This window comes from Tauraco erythrolophus, chromosome W (genome assembly GCF_009769465.1).
Source record: "Tauraco erythrolophus isolate bTauEry1 chromosome W, bTauEry1.pri, whole genome shotgun sequence".
Taxonomy (NCBI): domain Eukaryota; kingdom Metazoa; phylum Chordata; class Aves; order Musophagiformes; family Musophagidae; genus Tauraco; species Tauraco erythrolophus.
In genome coordinates, this window is record NC_141497.1 from 18,459,041 (window position 1) to 18,472,213 (window position 13,173).

Below are 13,173 nucleotides of genomic sequence, written 5' to 3' on the forward strand. Positions count from 1 at the left end.
AACGAACAGCTCAAATTAGGACATATAATTCCCTCCACTAGCCCATAGAATACTCCGATATTTGTTATCCCAAAGAAATCAGGAAAATGGAGATTTATGTTAAAAGATTTAAGAGCTATTAATGCAATCATTTCACCAATGGGTGCATTACAACCGGGTGTACCAAATCCTACTATGATTCCAGAATGTTAGCATTTGATGGTGATTGATTTAAAAGATTGGGTTATTTCACCTTTTTACTTTTTTATTTATTTGCACCCTAACGATTGTCCTAGATTTGCCTTTTCAGTTCCAGTGCTTAACAATGAACAACCCACGCAACAATATCATTGGATTGTACTGCTTCAAGGAATGATGAATAATCCTACAGTTTGTCAGTTGGTGGTAGATGATGCTCTCTGTCAGGTCAGACAGCAGATCAAGCTCAGCAGATTGTATGTGCCTGCCCTGACTGTCAACATATTGTGCCTTCAAATACTCCAGCAGGAGTAAATCCAAAAGGTTTATGTGCCAATGAATTATGGCAATCTGATATTACTTATATTCCATTGTTTAATCGATCTAAATATGTGCATGTAACTGTTGAGATGTTTTCTGCCTTTGTTGTTGCTACTGCTCACACTGAAGAAAACCATGGGAGTACCAAAGAAAATCGGGACAGACAGTGATCCAGTATGGTGCCTTTTTACAGGATTGGGGAGTGACTCACATTACCAGTATCCCTCATTCACCTATGGGACAAGCTGTTATTGAATGAATTCATTTAACATTAAAACAATTAAAACATTTTTAACATTAAAAAAAAAAAAAAAAAAAAAAGGGGCAGTCTTCCGTATATTTCCCCACAAGAGTTAAATTTATTAGGATAAAATTTGTAGGTAGTGCCAGCAACAACCACGTTACACAAACATGTGTCGTTTTTAGCGACAAGTACGCCAGCATAGCAAGCCTCCAAAGCCAAGCTGCTCAAATCTTGGGATGGCATTTTCCCTATAACGTCTCCAAAGATGGCAGCTGGACAGACGTGTCCTCAACTAATGATCAATACAAAAGTTTTGTGTTTAGGGTAGACGGATATTGCAGATCAAGCCTGGGAAAAATTGGATTACAGTCTAATCAGAAAATTAGCCTCGGCGCTTGTGGTGCCCGATCGTCATTTGATCGAGGCCAGCAAATTTTGCTGTTGTGGAATGGCGATGCTGCCAAGGAGTTACCCCCGGTGTTTTTCTGATTTGTGGTGACCGCGCTTGGCGGGGTATCCCGGGGAGTGCTTGTGGAGGGCCTTGCTGTCTTGGCCAGCTGGCAGTGTTGGCCCTAGTTGTAGGTGATGGCTGAATGTGCCGCGCCGATTGCGCCGAGCAGGGGCAGGTGCAGGTCTTGCGTCTGGCTGCGGCGATGGGGTGCGGCTGTAGTCTGTGGCAGCGCGAGTCTTTGCATCTATGGTTGCGCCTGGAGTGGCGGCAGCCCAGGCATTGAAGCAAATTGAGGATTTGGCCTGCTGGTCAGAAGGACAAGCAGATGTCACCGCTCAAATTTTGGAACGGCTACCACTAGACCAAAATAGTCTTAGGCACGCTATTTTACAAAATCGTGCGGCTATTGATTTTTGCTTCTAGCTCAAGGACACGGCTGTGGAGAATTTGAAGGCATGTGTTGTTTTAATCTAAGTGACCACAGTGAGTCCATCCACAAACAGTTGCAATGGCTTGGAGAGCATTCGGGGAGAATTGTGGTAGAGGATTGTATATTGATATGTAAACTGTCTTTATGTTTCTTATGATTTAGTATATTATGTGTGTGAAAGTTGTTTGTATATATGCCTGTATATATGCTTTGTGTGTTTTTTCCAATCAGAAGGGAGCTACTGGAAGGAGAAGCATTAACTGGTACCGAATTAATGACAAAGAATTACAAACTAGACTTAGCTGTGAGCACGTAACTTTGAAAAAGGAAGCTAGGAGAAATATGTTACAACTTAAAAAAATCCGCTGTTGGCCAGCAGAGCACATACCTGGCAGCCTTATTGCACGCACTGGCCACGCGTGCAGCAACGCCGTGTCAGTACCTTTGTCATAGACTCTGCTGAGGGTGTAAAAGGGATGGCTCAGAGCGGAGCTGAAGGAGGCTGCAGAGCACACTGTGTGGATAAACAGGGGACGCCCTGAAGGTGCCGTGCCTGCCTCCCTTCTCCACAACGACCCTGCCGATTGACACCCTCCTGCTCAGTGGAATCTTGGATATAGCGGAAATAGTAAAGCCCTCAGAAAGGGAAGTAGTATGCTAGAAACTGCTTTTGCAAGGCTGTACCAAGACAACATGCTAGTAACTGGAGTTGACAGTCTCGTGCTCAGGATTTTCTTCGTGCAAGAAAAGAAAGGGGGATTTGTCGGAGTGCAGATCCTTGAAGAGACTGCACGAAGAAAATCCTGTGTAAATAAGGACTGGAGCTCTAAAGTTAGGCCTCAGGGGCAGAATGCCCTTGAAGTTAAGGATAAGAAAACTATGCTGTATGATAAGGGAGTAGTGTTTGCTTAGAGCAGAGCTTCGCTAGGCGGGTGTCTGTTTGAAATAAACTGTTAAATATGACAAGCGTATGTATCATCCAATAATGGTGTAGAAAAGGTGTGGTCTCAGGATTATTGGCAAATACTGTCTATATAAGCAATAAGAACTGCGCAATAAACGAGACTTCCTGCAGCTAACTCATATTGAGTCGTCTCAGTACTTCTCCAAATCCCTTCTCCACAGTGCAACATTCAAGCTTCCACTTTACAACACTATTAGTTTATTACCAATCAGTTACAGGAACATTTACATTATCTGAAGTGAGGGAGGGTTGAGATTCCACTAGGCCTGTTAAAATCCAGCTGATAAAGGCAGATGCTCTGTAAGTACTGCAAGAGGCACTGTGCAACATGGTGCAAGGATGTTTAAAAGTCTTTAGCAGAGCATGAGGATGTTGATGCAGCCCAGTAACTGAATTAGCTTTGCATTTATGGGACACTGCAGCTGAGCTAATCAACCATCCCAGAACAAACTAGCTCTGCATGTGAACAACTGGTGTCTCTTGTTGATAAACTTTGAGTTGCCTGTAACTTAAATTAGAAAAGAAACAGATAAACCAAATTCCTCTACATTTATTCTGGTATAAGCTATACCAGCAAAAGAATTTTTTTACTTCTAAGAAGTTTCAACCTCTTAAAGAACAATTCCTAGCAATCGTATTGGCCCACTTGAAGACAGTTTTAAAAGCACTAACGGATTGTTATAAAAGTAGAAGTGTTCCAAAAATACCTGCTTCTTGTTCCACTAAGAAGCAGGATGCTCTAGTAGTGTCACAGCGAAAATAGCTGGTTGTTAGCTTATGGACTGACTAGTGCGAAGTAACGTTTGACAGTCAGAAATGGTTTTCTACCACCAGCTCTGAGGTGTCTACACCCAAGAGTTCATAGAAGCATAGAATGGTTTGGGTCAGAAGGGACCTTTAACAATCATCTAGTCCAGCTCCCTCCCCCCTCAAGTTCTTTAAGAGCTGGTCAGGGAAACTTCTGGCTTCATGGAAATAATTTTAATCTTCAGAAATTTTAAGAGGCTGGAAGCATGCCACTGTTTGAGCAGGGCGCAGAGAGGTGACCAGACACCTGCGGACTACTTTCCTTGATGTCACAGGCAAAATAATGGAAAACTGATAAGGGACTTGATTAATAGAGAATTCAAGGCTAGATATACAGTTAATTCCAGGCAACAGGGTTGTGTGGAAAATAAGTCTGTTCAACAAAAGCCTATTTAATTCTTAGAGATTGTTTGGCTGATAAAGGTAACAGTGGGCACGTCGTAGAATTAAATCAGGGAGTATGACAGAACAAACTCAGCACTCACTATTAGCAGAGCACGCACTACACAGATTAACAACTGCCAACATCCTCCCTGAAACAGGTGTTTATAGCAAGGTTCTGCAGGATCAATATCAGGCTCAGATGTGTTGAACTGTCTCAGTGAAAAAACTCAGAGAAATGGCCACACAGACACCAGGTCAGTGCAGATGGAGCAGGAGATGTGCCAGAGCTGGGATTCCCCTGCAGCCCATGGTGAGGCAGCAGGCAGCCCCCCTGCAGCCCGTGGAGATTGGAACGGCTCCTCACGCAGCCTGTGGAGAACCCCATGCCAGAGTAGAGGTGCCTGCGCCTAAGGGAGTTTGTAGAGGACTGTCTCCTGTGGAAAAGGACCCCACGCTGCCACTCATGGAGATTAATGGTGGAGCAGAGATCCACCTGCAGCCTGTGGAGGACCCCATGCTGGAGCAGGTGGCTGTGCCCAAAGAAGACTGTGACTTTGTGGGAAGCCTGTGCTGGAGCAATCTGTTCCTGAAGGACAGCACCCCATGGAAAGGACCCATGCTGGAGCAGTTTGTGAAGAGCTGCAGCCCGTGGAAAGGACTCACATTGGAGAAGTTCATGGAGAACTGTCTCCCATGGGAGGGACCCCACACTGGAGCAGGGGAAGAGCGCAAGGAGTTCTCTCCCTGAGGAGGAAGGAGCAGCAGAGACAACGTGATGAACTGACTGCAACCCCCATTCCCCATCCCCCTGAGCTTCCAGGGGGAAAGGAAGTAGAGAAATCAGGAGAAAAGTTGAGCCCGAGAAGAAGGGAGGGGTGGGGGGAAGTTGTTTTTAAGATTTGATTTCATTTCCCATTATCCTACTCTGATTTGATTGGTAACAAATTAAATTGATTTTTGCCCCAAGTCAAGTCTGTTTTGCCTGTGACCATAATTGGTGAGTGATCCCTCCCTGTCCTTGTCTCGACCCATGAGCCTTTCATTATATTTTCTCCCCTCTGTCCCACTGTGGGGGTAGGAGTGAGTGAGCGAGCAGCTGCGTGGTGCTTAGTTGCCAGCTGGCAACTAAACCATGACAGATATCAGAGGTCTGGGATGAAGCCTCTAGGAGAACAATAACTAGAGAAGGAACAAGGGAGCTCTAGAAAGCCCTGTATCGGCTCAGCTTGAACATTGGGACTGAGGCACCAAATATAGCTAACATAACTTGGCAACCTGAACAGGCTTTAATCTGTGACATAAACCACCCATAATCAGTCCTGCCGAGACTCTGTAGGGCACAAAATAAAAGCCACCTTAAAATAAGAAGTAAAACCAAAAAAATCCCATATCTCCAGGTTCAAACCACTCCTTTGGCAAGTGAGAGAAGAACTGAGACATGCTTCTGAAAGCTTACTCTGTTCCTAAACCCATCTCGCTAGGGCGCGGGCTGCGCCCGTGGACACTAGGCCTCTGTCTCTCTGCGGCCTGACAAAGTGCTGAGACGGGGCCGCCCTTCCCGGTCGGGCTCCGCCAGCGCGTCAATCCTCTACGGAGCGACCCCAGGAACGGCTGCGGCCTTCCTCCAGGGCTCCCGCGGAGCAACCAGCGGTGACGAACCAGCACTAACGCCCACCCCTAGGGACAAACAGATCCCACAACCCCTCCCCTCAGCACAGCCATGGGCTAGGCCAACCATCCCTTTCCGCCGCGCGCGCGTTGGGGAGGCGGAGCCCTGGTCACGTGATGGGGAAAGAGGCTAGCTTCCTCCGCCCTGTTCACGTGGTGTCGGGGTAAGTGGAGGAGTTGGTAGACGGGTTCACGTTAGCGGTGTGTGAGAGATGCGCGGGAGGGGAGGGGGACGGTAGGCGAAAGTATCACGTCACGTGGCGGGGGAGCGGCCTCGCGCGCGCGTGGAAGGGGGAGAGAGAGCGCGAGGCAGGCAGAGGGTGGTCACGTGACGGTAGTGGGCGCCGCTACTGCTTTGTGAGCACATTGGGCAGGTATCGCGCGGGGTGGCCCGGGGCCGCGCGCCCGTGGGGGGGAGCGGGGTCCCCCTTTATCACTGCCTGCTCCGCGCGTGGGGAGCGGGGGTGCGAATTCGCGCGCCCGGGAGGGGCCGGCGCTTCTCCCTCGCTCAACGGTCCGGGGGCGGCCGTTGCTCCCTCTGCGGCCTGAGGCCCCGGGACAGGCCCGTTTTCCTATCCTTGTAGGAGCTTTTGTCTGGCGGCGGGTGCCAGCTAGGGCCGTCCCTTCCTGGCCGTGGGGGAGAGCGGCTCTGCCTTACTTTTCCTGGCGGTCGCCTGGGGGAAGCTTCGCCTTGCCCTAGCTTGCCGCCGTCCGTCCCGTCGTCTTCCCCCACCTTCCCCTCAGGGGCGCGAGTAGAGGCCGCTGAGTAGGCCGCGGTTGTGGGCAGCTCCCGCCCTGCTCCAGCCCGGGCTCGTGTGGGGAGGGAGAGCCGAGCCGACCCCACCCCCGATGAGTGCCGGGAGGGGTGGGTTAGTTTTTCCGCCCTCTTCCGTTCTGGGGATGGAGTCCTGCACTCCATCCCCCTTGTTTCTCATCTCGTTACAGCTGAGGGTTTCTCTCCTGACGAGTTCGTGCTTCTGGCTCTGTGGGCTTGGGGGTGTGAAGAAAGGGGGGTGCAGCTGGACCCCTCAGAGTAGAAGCAGGGCCGGTGGAGGGTGGGACGTGCCTTTGGGCCCCTTCCTAATCTTGAGTCAGGCCTACTGGCAGCACGGGATAGGAACAAGTGGGTGAATAACTATTGATTTGTGCCTTGTGTAGGGCTTTGCTTCCATGTTGTCTTTCCCTCTCTCCTTTCTGGGTGCGCACCCTCTCTGGTGGGGTGGGGTAGGGCAGCCGTGTCACAGTCACAGCTACATAATTTACTGACAATAACATCTCAGTGGCAACAGTAGGTTACTTGAGGACATAGTGATGAATGAACTGTTCTCTCTGTTAACCTCTACCTAGTCCTTCCTAACCTCCGATTATGTGTGCTTGCTGAGAATTGGAAGTCAGGGCAACTTATGTTGCATTTAAAAACAAACAAAAAAAAAGCTCTTCTGTGTTTGCTATTGTTGCTGAAGAAAATTACAGCTGGAAAGTGAACTGGTAGAAACCCTTCTGTAAGAAACTGGATGTAGAAAGGGACCTGGTGCACCTTTGAGCCTGATGGGAAGGATCTGAACTCTGTGATATGAAATAGATTTGAAAATATGCACTGAAATGTCTGCAGGGCTGTTGAATGCCACCTGAGAGGTGCTCAGTGTGAGAACCTAGTTCAAAGCTTCTTTCTTGTGTGTGTTAACATCAGGAGCATGGATGTGCAGAACCCTCTTGGTTATGTTCAAAGGAACATGCAGTCTTGTGGAACAGAAACTTCAGATTTGGTGTGGAGCTATGTAAGGGGAAGCTCCCAAGGGCCAGCTTGCTTTGTCTCTAGCTACTAAGCAGCAATCGGTCTCTAGTCATCTCAATTTGAGTAAATGGTGAATGCTTATAATACAGCAGCAGGTCAAGGCAATAGCCTCTGGAATGGTGGTGGCTGGTGACAGGAGGGGCTGTCCTGGTGTGAGAGCAGCTGTGTTTTTTTTTGAGAGAAGTTGGAGCTGGATGTGTGTGAAGGGAGGGGGGAGGATGTGCAGGCCTGGAGGAGCAGTGCTTGCCATTGAAACGGAGTCCTTAAATGGCAGCGACTCAGCCTTCTGAGGCTTTGCTTTTTTAATATTTACCAGGCCCTTTTAGCAATTCCCTTGGTTATATCACATTCTCTAGTGGAATCTGGGTTTGGATTCCTACTTGACTGACTCAGTAGTTATACCTGGGCCTGATCTCTCTGTGGTGGTTTGACCTAACTTGTTTAAAGAATTTATTTTTAATCTTACACTAGGTAACTTGAAAGCAAGCAAGACTAAATCACTTTGCAGCATTAATGATGTTTGAGACTCCTGGAGGGTTATGTGGAGAAACTGGATTAACTGGTGTAAACCAATTTTGATGCATAGTCTGGAAAATCAGCCAGCTTTTGTGTTTATAACCTCAATAATCTTGATAAAAAAGAGAGAGAGGAGTGGGAATTGGGCAAGCACTATTCTGTTTTGTTCTGGTTGCAGTTATCGGCATATTGATTAAAAAAACAGTTTATAGTAATAAAAACAAAGACATGGAAATTCAGAAATTTAGACTGTTTCACTTGCATTGTTTTGGCCAGTCCTCAAAAAAGCTCCTAGTGCCATGAGTTGCAAAAGGATTTGACCATTTGAGGTGACTTTAGAGTTACCGACTTGCCACTAAAATCTAAGGAAGCTAAGGGAAAACCCAACAAAATAATCTTGTCTAAGAAGTGTTTTGTTTTGTGTTTTTTTAGTTTTTCCTCATAGAATGCTATTTTTTTGATGTTTTATATTTGTTGCTGGTGTCTCCCTGGTGATACCGATCATAGCAGAATTGTATGCTGATAAATAGTGCTTGAGAAATGTATGTATCAGACTACTAATACTCTGTTAATAATTAGTATTGATAGTATTACTATTACTGAAATTGCAAGTATAGTATTACTATTAATGTTTAATACCAGTATTTGCAATAGGTTCTTCATGAAAGAATAGGAATACAAATTTATATCTTTTATTAATATTTTTATTTATCTTTGTCTCTTATTTGGTTAAAGCACATGAGCAGGACTCTGAAGACCTGTATTCTGTGCTCAGGTTTGCAACAGCCTTGCATGACCTTGGTAAAAGAGAAGCCAAGTTACTTGACCCTTTTATAAGATGACAGATTAAAGAAAAATGTTGTATTTGTATACTTCAAAACTATTGAATGGAAGGTGCTAGAGGAAATACGAGTAATATCCACTTCAGTGTTGTTATTCTGCTGAAGATTTTTGTTGAATTTTGTTGTTGTTTTTTTTTCTGATACAATCTGCTCATTCGTACCCCTTTGTGTCGTCTTTGCTTTTCAGAGAAGACCCAGTTTGGACTTGTACTGTTTTTCATATGACTTCCCTAAACAGGTTATGCTCATTAAAGTGAGAGCTGAGATGAAAGGTTGTGAAAGTAGCTCCTTTGCAATTACTTAAGGTTCATATTTTACAAGAATCGTACAAAGGGTTTCTCTGTTTTGCTCTAACATTAAAGTCCATGCTCTTTAATTTTGGCCATCCAAACTCGCAGTTTGTCAGAACTCCCCATCCACCTGGGGCTCTTGCAGTCCATTTCACAGGTGTGGTACCTTCAGCCCTTTTCCCTCCATTACTTCTCAATACTGCAAAGAGTAAACAGTGACTAAAGACAGATAGATTAGAGGTGATTCAATCTGATGCCCAAGATCTCTTGGCTTGCTCAGCTTACTTTGACTACATCATAACTATTTTGCTGAGCATATTGTTTTATTTATGTTCTCTCTAGATTGTAAAACTTGTAAGATAGGTTATACGAACAACTTTGTGCAGTTCCCTTGGGTGGAGTTGTTTCTACTCTGTTCTCTTTTTTTTTTTTTTTGTGTCTAGCTGTGTTTGTGAAAGCTGCAAGATATTGCAGCTTCTTTCGAAGGTAAACTTGTCAAGCTTTTTTCCTCTCCTTCCCTGGCTTCTTAAATAAGTCTTCCAACAGATGAGCTTGGAGGAGTCCTTAACCTGGCTAAATGTAGCATTTTGCATTAAAAATGATGAAATGTTTCCTGTATTGAGAGAGCTTTGATCTTTCTTGAGGCTTAAGATTTGACTGAAGTAGTACTCTTATGGTGAACTTCATGGTTTTAATTTTTTTGCTTTACCATACAGGAAGCACAGTTCATCCCAGATCTGCAGATGAAGATGCAGATTCAACGGAATTTGTGTTACAGAATCATTTAGTATTTGAATGCAAAGTTAAATGAAGAAAACACAAATACTTTCTTCACCTCCAGATTTGAATCATCAGGTTGCACTTTTTTAACCTGGTTTAATGTGGGGGGAGGTCTGTCTTAGTCTTAGGCAGCCCTGTGGTTGAAGGTGTAAAATTTGAATTCAGTAGCTATGATCATATTTCTAAGTATTTTTAATGGTTAGCTGTAGAGAGAAGTCTTTTTGCAGTTTTACTGTGTGTGGCGTAGGTTTCATCTAGAACATTTCAGTTGTATTTCTTATGACTAAAATACTGTTCTTGGAAGTAGGATGATGCTTTAGAGACCATATTGAGATTACTTTTGAGCAAAGAAAATTATTTTTTTTCTACTATATTTAAGTGTTTTGAAGATGGTGGATATAATAACATAGAATTAAGCATATGGCTTCTGAAAGCTTTTCTGTTTCCTCTTTCTATTTGGTTTTAAATGTTAACTGAATCATGGCTATTTTATGGTAAACACTTGACCAATATCTCATATTATCGCATTGTTCATGTTTCCCTGTATTTGAAGGCTATTGATTATTTTTTTTTCTTCCTTTCTGCATTTACATTCTTCCTCGATTTTCAAACTTGCATGTTGTCTTAGATGCAGTTTCAGCAACATGAATCTGAAAGGAATTCTGGTGCCAAACCCTGCTCTGCTGTCGGGCTGTACATAATATATTGTATTTGAGAAATTTTGGTCCATGCTTTTGATGGGTTATACCCTAAGGGACAAATGTCTTGTTACTGGGCTTTTATTTCCGCTTTCAGTCACACGTTCTTCAAATGACTGACTTGTGATCCATTTTGGGACTGACAAAGGAGGGACCCAAGTTACTGGTGTTAACTTTGGGTGACTAAATGTGATGAGGGGGAGCAGTACTGCATTTCCTGGTTTTGTGCTTCACTTTCTTTTATTAGACACTGAATGAATTTCTGAGTGTTTTGAACGTGGGGTAAGCACCAACAGGTAGACATCTGAAATTCAATTTAGAGAAAGATTGAAATAGTGTTATGAGGTTGGTGAAGGCAAGTTAATGAGTATGCAAAAGTTTTTTGTGGGTGGTTTGTTTTGGTTTGCGGGTTTGTTTTTTTCAGTGTTTGAGAAAACCTTCTGGCTTCTGATGTGTCCTCAACCTGTTGGGTTTCTTTGTTGCTTTTTGATGTCCAGATAGCAGCTGTGCCCAGGAACCTTTTTTTGCATCTTAGGAAAACATGCTTATTGTCTTTCTTGAATAGTTCTCTGTTATGACTGCAAGTATAAAACTCCTTGCAACTTCATACCTGTACTCTGGTTTTAATTATTTAATATTTTATCTGTTGATGTAGTAGTGTATGTTGCTGGATTTAAAGTCCTAGTGACTTTTACTCTACCTGATTTTATTGAAGATAGACATTGACTTGATTTTTGTTATGTGACTGTCTGAACAGAAAGGCTAGAGTTTGAGTTGTCCCTAACGAAGCTTGTGGGTCATTTTCTGTAGCAGCTTTTCTGTTATAGGACTTCATTCCCTTTTTACTTCACTTAATCACAGACTGTCTGAGGTTGGCAGGGACCTCTGGAGATCATCTTGTCTCCCTCTACTCAAGCAGGGCCGCCTACAGCAGGTAGCCCAGACTGTCAGTTGCCGAAGGGAGCTGCTCCAGAGCCGGCCCGACCCGCTGCGCAGCGGCAGATCTCGGCGCACACGGGCTTTTCCCGAAAAAGCCAGGAAATGCCAGGGGAGTGAAGAGACCCCCCAGGAGCCGGCAGCTCTCGCGGGAGACGCTGACGTGGCCTGGGCGTTGCCAGAGCAACGGCGGTCCCGCCCACCCTTACTAAAAACATCCCAGGGAGAGCGAGCGACCAGGAGCGGGCAAAGAGGGTGTGGTGTGGCGCGGCAGTTGGTGAGGAAGGGCGCAGTCAGGCTGCCTGCTCGAGAGGTGAGTTTAGTTGGTGGCTGTCACCAGCTCAGAAGCAGCTCAGCCATGGTAGCCACTCGGCGGAAGGTGCAGTCCTCTGCACCCAGCAGAAGGGATGTGGCAGTGCAGACAGAGCTCCCACGAAACCATGCAGCTGTCCAGGTCTCAGGCTGCAGGGAGTGCCAGAGCCTTTCCCTGGTAAGGGAAGGCAGTGGTGAGAACAGCTGTGTGAGGTGCGACCAGGTGGGTGATCTGCTCAGCATGGTTGCAGAGCTGAGAGAGGAAGTAGAAAGGTTAAGGAGAATCAAGGAGTCTGAGAGAGAGGTAGATGGGTGGTGTCAGGTGCTGCCCATCCTGAGACAGCAACAAGAAGAACCACAGAAAGAACCCCAAGACGAAGGGGACTCTGTATCCTCCCCCCACACGGCAGAAGCTTAAAAGAAAACAATGAATGGGAGCAAGTCTGTGCTCAGGGTGACAGGCGACCCCCTTCCTTGCCCACCTCGCCTTTCCAGGTGCCTCTGCGCAAGAGGTATGAGGCTCTGGAGGTGGAAGGCCCATCGACGGATGATGTGGCTGAGGGACCATCTGCAGTGGAGGCGTTGCCAGGGTCAGAGAGGACTACCCCCCGTATCACGACCGTATCGTGCTCCCCCCTATTCTGTTGTGCTCCTGCACACCAGCAAGAACACGGCAGCTGAAAAGCCCTTGAGACCTCAGTGCCAACTACAAACATCAGTGCGCTATCAGCGTTCTTCTCAGAGCAAGTCCCAGACTAAAACCAAAACACGGAGCTCTTCTGGCTGCTAAAAAGAAGAGCTGACTCTGTCCCAGCTGAAACCAGGACAGTATCCACCCCTTATTCCACACAATTCATGTCATGTTCAAACCTCACATATATACATGGATACTATTCCCCTAGTCCATGGGTCATCCCTCCAAAATGTGTGTTGAGTTTGTTCAGTCCGTAACTCCGGGCTTCATCTGTTGTAGCAGTCTCTCAGGGCAAGAAAAATGATGTGGAATTTGCTCAGTAGGTAGAACGGATGACACAGTCTCTGTTGCATGTGGTATTTGGAGCTCGTAGTTGGTGTATCCGGCAACAGTCCATGTCCACAGTCTGCAGGTTGAAGATGTTGATCTCGAGGAAGTTGCTGGGTGTCTGGAATCAGTTCTGGTTCTGTCAAAGTTCATTCTTCATTATGAAGAATGTGGAACCGTGATATAATCAATTTGCCAAGCCTCCCCGTACTTATATTTCAACCAATGTCCTGCATACCAGAGAGGCTTTAACTGCTTGGCTTGCTTGATTGCAGCGCATGTTTCACATTCATGGATAACCTCTGCTATTGCAGAGGTGTCCATAGTTAAGCCCACCCCTCGATCATGAGCCCATCTGTATGTTGCATCTCTTCCTTGATGGCCCGAGGCATCATGGGCCCAACGAGCTAAAAATTTTTCAGCTTTGTGTTGCCAGTCCAGATCCACCTGAGACACTTGAATCTTAGTGGCCTGATCCACCTGTTGATTGTTTTGATGTTCCTCAGTGGCCCAACTCTTGGGCACATGAGCATCTAC

At 45.9% G+C, this 13,173-nt stretch overlaps 1 protein-coding gene across 5 annotated transcripts in view; it reads left to right on the forward strand.

The window, feature by feature from the left end:
- The first annotated feature begins 5,784 nt into the window (after window positions 1–5,784).
- Window positions 5,785–13,173, forward strand: part of LOC147526251 (ubiquitin-associated protein 2-like) — a 120,239-nt gene continuing 112,850 nt past the window's right edge. For all 5 annotated transcript variants that reach the window (XR_015222962.1, XM_086630254.1, XM_086630255.1 and 2 more), the window contains exon 1: window positions 5,785–5,820. The gene's annotated coding sequence lies outside the window, so the exon portion shown is untranslated. The remainder of the gene's footprint in view (window positions 5,821–13,173) is intronic.